This window comes from Amphiprion ocellaris, chromosome 11 (assembly GCF_022539595.1).
Source record: "Amphiprion ocellaris isolate individual 3 ecotype Okinawa chromosome 11, ASM2253959v1, whole genome shotgun sequence".
Taxonomy (NCBI): domain Eukaryota; kingdom Metazoa; phylum Chordata; class Actinopteri; family Pomacentridae; genus Amphiprion; species Amphiprion ocellaris.
Window position 1 is genome coordinate 11,497,113 of NC_072776.1, and position 5,820 is coordinate 11,502,932.

General features: G+C 34.1%; 1 long non-coding RNA gene across 1 annotated transcript in view; it reads left to right on the forward strand.

Moving 5' to 3' along the window:
• Nucleotides 1-842: 842 nt before the first annotated feature.
• The window catches only part of LOC129349959 (uncharacterized), a 7,597-nt gene continuing 2,619 nt past the window's right edge, over nucleotides 843-5,820 (forward strand). Inside the window, exon 1 of the long non-coding RNA XR_008603130.1 lies at nucleotides 843-1,198. This is a non-coding gene — a long non-coding RNA (uncharacterized LOC129349959). The remainder of the gene's footprint in view (nucleotides 1,199-5,820) is intronic.

Genomic DNA, 5,820 nt, shown 5'->3' on the forward strand with positions numbered 1-5,820 from the left:
CGTGCAATTTCCAGTGTTGGTGCTCCCATTGGCTCCTTCCCCATGTTAAAAAAAAACCTATCAAATCATACACTGAGTGTTCATATTATTGGATTATTCAGTAACTGTGGGCATATCACTTTTTCCTAGGCAGTGACATAAAACATGTATATACTGCAAGGGATTTAGGGTAAGGGTAAATATTTAAAGCATTGTGAGATGGTGTTAAAGCTGTTGTTACTGTTTTTGGTGCTGAGCACAGCATCCAGAGTTAAGAGTCAATTCTGAGAAATGGAAAGTGTATGTGCACAAACATCCAAGGGTGTTTAAATACTAAAACATACAGCAGAAATCTTTCTGAGGCTGATTCACACAACATTAACAGGCAGAGGGAATGATTTGTAGTTGTAATTTTGATGAAAATCTCTGGTGTATCTGACAAGCTGGAATGTTTCAATAATAATGCGGTATCATCAATGTAATATCATCTCAGAAGCCTTCAACATGAAGCCGTCCCTGCGCCCAGAGGTAATAAAGAAGCGAAAAGCCACGTTATTGTACTTTTTTGAATCACGCTGTATCCCTCTGCAGTTTGAGTGGCTGTCTCTTTTATCAACACCTCACACAAAGCCCGGTGTCGCTTCTGCCTCAGGTAGGGTTGCCACCCGTCCCTTAAAATACGGAAACGTCCTTTATTCGACAATTAATTGTTGCGTCCCGTATTGAATCAATACGGGACGCAAGTTGTTCCGTATTTTCGTAAATGCCCCGTACACGTCTGTCACACACTCATCAAAACTGCATAATGAATAAAATAAAACACAGGCAATATTAAGGGCAGCCAGTTCCATCTTCGTAGGACCCATGTAGCGAGGACCTGATGCCAGGTCCAGTGGACAGACTCCAGACGTCTCTGTGTGTCCGTCCTGTCTCTGGTTGCCAGGTTACAGACGCTGCTGCACCCGCACGTTTAAAAATGTCTACACCTGAAACTCCACCACGTCTAAAGAAGCAAAAACGTTTGCAAATGTACAGACTGGAGTGGGAAGAGTGGAACCCCTGGCAATGGGTACAAGGCAAACTGTGTTTTCTGTTGCTCATGGACTGGCTGAAGTAAGGCAGCATCAGGAGACAAACATGGAGGAAATATGAGAACAGAGAGAACCCAACCAGCAGGTCACAGTTTATCATCATCTAATCATCTCCTGAAGTCCATATGGTAAGTGGACATCATGATGTGATCAGCTAGATTTCCTACAGTATATGGCTGTGAATATACCAGAGGATGCTTATAATAATGCTGATGTGGCCGTAGATTCTACACGATTTTAGTGACTCAGTAAATGCCTAAGTTGGTTATTATTTTTTAATGCTTTTTAGTTTTTAATAAACATTTATTTAATAGCCTATATGTAATCAAACATGGCCTCATAGTATAGCATGTCGTTCTTAAAACTTCATAGTATAGCATGTCATTCTAAAAAGGTCAGAGTATAGCATGTGGCTCTAAAAACGTCATAGTATACCATATCGCTCTCAAAACGTCATAGTATAGCATGTCGCTCTAAAAACGTCATAGCATAGCATGTCGCTCTCAAAACGTCATAGTATAGCACGTCGCTCTAAATACGTCATAGTATAGCCTTTGGTCCAAAAAACGTCACAGAATAGCATGTCGTCCAAAGAACATCATAGTATAGCATGTCGTTCTTAAAACGTCATACTATAGCATGTCGCTCTAAAAATGTCATAGCATAACCTTGGGTTCAACAAACGTCATAGTTTAGCATGTCACTCTAAAAACGTCACTCCAGTTCACTCCATCTCCCAGTCTCTGAGTCCAGGTCTCTGAGTCCCGGTCGCTGCAGTTCCCAGTGTCTGAGTCCAGGTCGTTCCTGTTCCCAGTCTCTTTTTTCAGGTCGCTCCATCACTACGTCTCTGAGTCCAGGTCGCTCCAGTTATACTATGTCGTTTTTTTTGCGCCAAAGTTCATGATGATTTTTTTTTCAAAGAAAATCTTTCTGAACTGTTTTTCACGGCCTCCTTTACATTATTTCATCATATGGCACATTTTTACAACATGTTGAAAAATCGCATTTTTTTGGACATAGTATACTGTGACGTTTTTTTGCGCCAAAATTCATGATTTTTTTTCAAAGAAATCCTTACCATAGTGTTTTTCACGGCTTACTTTACATTATTTCATCATATGGCACGTTTTTACAACATGTTGAAAAATCGCATTTTTTTTTCGACATAGTATACTATGGCATTTTTTTGCGCCAAAATTCATGATGATTTTTTTTTCAAAGAAAACCTTTCTGGAGTGTTTTTCATGGCCTCCTTTACATTATTTCATCATATGGCATGCTTTCACAACATGTTGAAAAATGACATTTTTCGACATAGTATACTATGGCGTTTTTTTTGCGCCAAAATTCATGATGATTTTTTTTTCAAAGAAAACCTTTCTGGAGTGTTTTTCATGGCCTCCTTTACATTATTTCATCATATGGCACGTTTTTACATGTTGAAAAATTGCATTTTTTTTTCGACATAGTATACTATGGCGTTTTTTTTGTGCCAAAATTCATGATGATTTTTTTAAAAAAGAAAACCTTTCTGGAGTGTTTTTCACGGCCTCCTTTACATTATTTCATCATATGGCACGTTTTTACAACATGTTGAAAAATCGCATTTTTTTTTCGACATAGTATACTATGGCGTTTTTTTTGCGCCAAAATTCATGATGATTTTTTTTTCAAAGAAAACCTTTCTGGAGTGTTTTTCATGGCCTCCTTTACATTATTTCATCATATGGCACGTTTTTACATGTTGAAAAATTGCATTTTTTTTTCGACATAGTATACTATGGCGTTTTTTTTGTGCCAAAATTCATGATGATTTTTTTTAAAAAAGAAAACCTTTCTGGAGTGTTTTTCACGGCCTCCTTTACATTATTTCATAATATGGCACATTTTTACAACATGTTGAAAAATCGAAATTTTTTTTTCGACATAGTATAGTAAGGCGTTTTTTTGCGCCAAAATTCATGATGATTTTTTTTTCAAAGAAAACCTTTCTGGAGTGTTTTTCTCGGCCTCCTTTACATTATTTCATAATATGGCACGTTTTTACGACATGTTGAAAAATTGCATTTTTTTTTCGACATAGTATAGTAAGGCGTTTTTTTTGTGCCAAAATTCTTGATGATTTTTTTTTCAAAGAAAACCTTTCTGGAGTGTTTTTCACGGCCTCTTTACATCATTTCATCATATGGCACGTTTTTTGAACATGTTGAAAAATTGGATTTTTTTTCGACATAGTATAGTAAGGCATTTTTTTGTGCCAAAATTCATGATGATTTTTTTTTTCAAAGAAAACCTTTCTGGAGTGTTTTTCACGGCCTCCTTTACATTATTTCATCATCTGGCACGTTTTTACAACATGTTGAAAAATTGGATTTTTTTTTCGACATAGTATAGTAAGGCGTTTTTTTTGTGCCAAAATTCATGATGATTTTTTTTTCAAAGAAAACCTTTCTGGAGTGTTTTTCACGGCCTCCTTTACATTATTTCATCATATGGCACGTTTTTACGACATGTTGAAAAATTGCATTTTTTTTTCGACATAGTATAGTAAGGCGTTTTTTTTTGTGCCAAAATTCTTGATGATTTTTTTTTCAAAGAAAACGTTACCATAGTGTTTTTCATGGCCTCCTTTACATTATTTCATCATATGGCACGTTTTTACATGTTGAAAAATTGCATTTTTTTTTCGACATAGTATACTATGGCGTTTTTTTTGTGCCAAAATTCATGATGATTTCTTTTTCAAAGAAAACCTTTCTGGAGTGTTTTTCACGGCCTCCTTTACATTATTTCATCATATGGCACGTTTTTACAACATGTTGAAAAATTGCATTTTTTTTCAACATAGTATAGTAAGGCGTTTTTTTTGTGCCAAAATTCTTGATTTTTTTTTCATAGAAAACCTTACCATAATGTTTTTCATGGCCTCCTTTACATTATTTCATCATATGGCACGTTTTTACATGTTGAAAAATTGCATTTTTTTTTCGACATAGTATACTATGGCGTTTTTTTTGTGCCAAAATTCATGATGATTTCTTTTTCAAAGAAAACCTTTCTGGAGTGTTTTTCACGGCCTCCTTTACATTATTTCATCATATGGCACGTTTTTACAACATGTTGAAAAATTGCATTTTTTTTTCAACATAGTATAGTAAGGCGTTTTTTTTGTGCCAAAATTCTTGATTTTTTTTTCATAGAAAACCTTACCATAATGTTTTTCATGGCCTCCTTTACATTATTTCGTCATATGGCACGTTTTTACATGTTGAAAAATTGCATTTTTTTTCCGACATAGTATACTGTGGCGTTTTTTTTTGTGCCAAAATTCATGATGATTTTTTAAAAAAAAGAAAACATTTCTGGAGTGTTTTTCACGGCCTCCTTTACATTATTTCATCATATGGCACATTTTTACAACATGTTGAAAAATCGAATTTTTTTTTCGACATAGTATAGTAAGGCGTTTTTTTGTGCCAAAATTCTTGATTTTTTTTTCATAGAAAACCTTACCATAGTGTTTTTCATGGCCTCCTTTACATTATTTCGTCATATGGCACGTTTTTACATGTTGAAAAATTGCATTTTTTTTCCGACATAGTATACTGTGGCGTTTTTTTGTGCCAAAATTCATGATGATTTTTTTAAAAAAAGAAAACCTTTCTGGAGTGTTTTTCACGGCCTCCTTTACATTATTTCATAATATGGCACATTTTTACAACATGTTGAAAAATCGAATTTTTTTTTCGACATAGTATAGTAAGGCGTTTTTTTGTGCCAAAATTCTTGATGATTTTTTTTTTCAAAGAAAACCTTTCTGGAGTGTTTTTCACGGCCTCTTTACATCATTTCATCATATGGCACGTTTTTTGAACATGTTGAAAAATTGGATTTTTTGTCGACATAGTATAGTAAGGCGTTTTTTTTGTGCCAAAATTCATGATGATTTTTTTTTTCAAAGAAAACCTTTCTGGAGTGTTTTTCACGGCCTCCTTTACATTATTTCATCATATGGCACGTTTTTACAACATGTTGAAAAATTGGATTTTTTTTTCGACATAGTATAGTAAGGCGTTTTTTTTGTGCCAAAATTCATGATGATTTCTTTTTCAAAGAAAACCTTTCTGGAGTGTTTTTCACGGCCTCCTTTACATTATTTCATCATATGGCATGTTTTTACGACATGTTGAAAAATTGCATTTTTTTTTCGACATAGTATAGTAAGGCGTTTTTTTGCGCCAAAATTCATGATGATTTTTTTTCAAAGAAAACGTTAACATAGTGTTTTTCACGGCCTCCTTTACATTATTTCATCATATGGCACATTTTTACAACATGTTGAAAAATCGAAAAAATTTTTCGACATAGTATAGTAAGGCGTTTTTTTTGTGCCAAAATTCTTGATTTTTTTTTTCATAGAAAACCTTACCATAGTGTTTTTCATGGCCTCCTTTACATTATTTCGTCATATGGCACATTTTTACATCTTGAAAAATTGCATTTTTTTGCCGACATAGTATACTGTGGCGTTTTTTTTGTGCCAAAATTCATGATGATTTTTTTTAAAAAAGAAAACCTTTCTGGAGTGTTTTTCACGGCCTCCTTTACATTATTTCATAATATGGCACATTTTTACCACATGTTGAAAAATCGAATTTTTTTTTCGACATAGTATAGTAAGGCATTTTTTTTGTGCCAAAATTCATGATGATTTTTTTTTTCAAAGAAAACCTTTCTGGAGTGTTTTTCA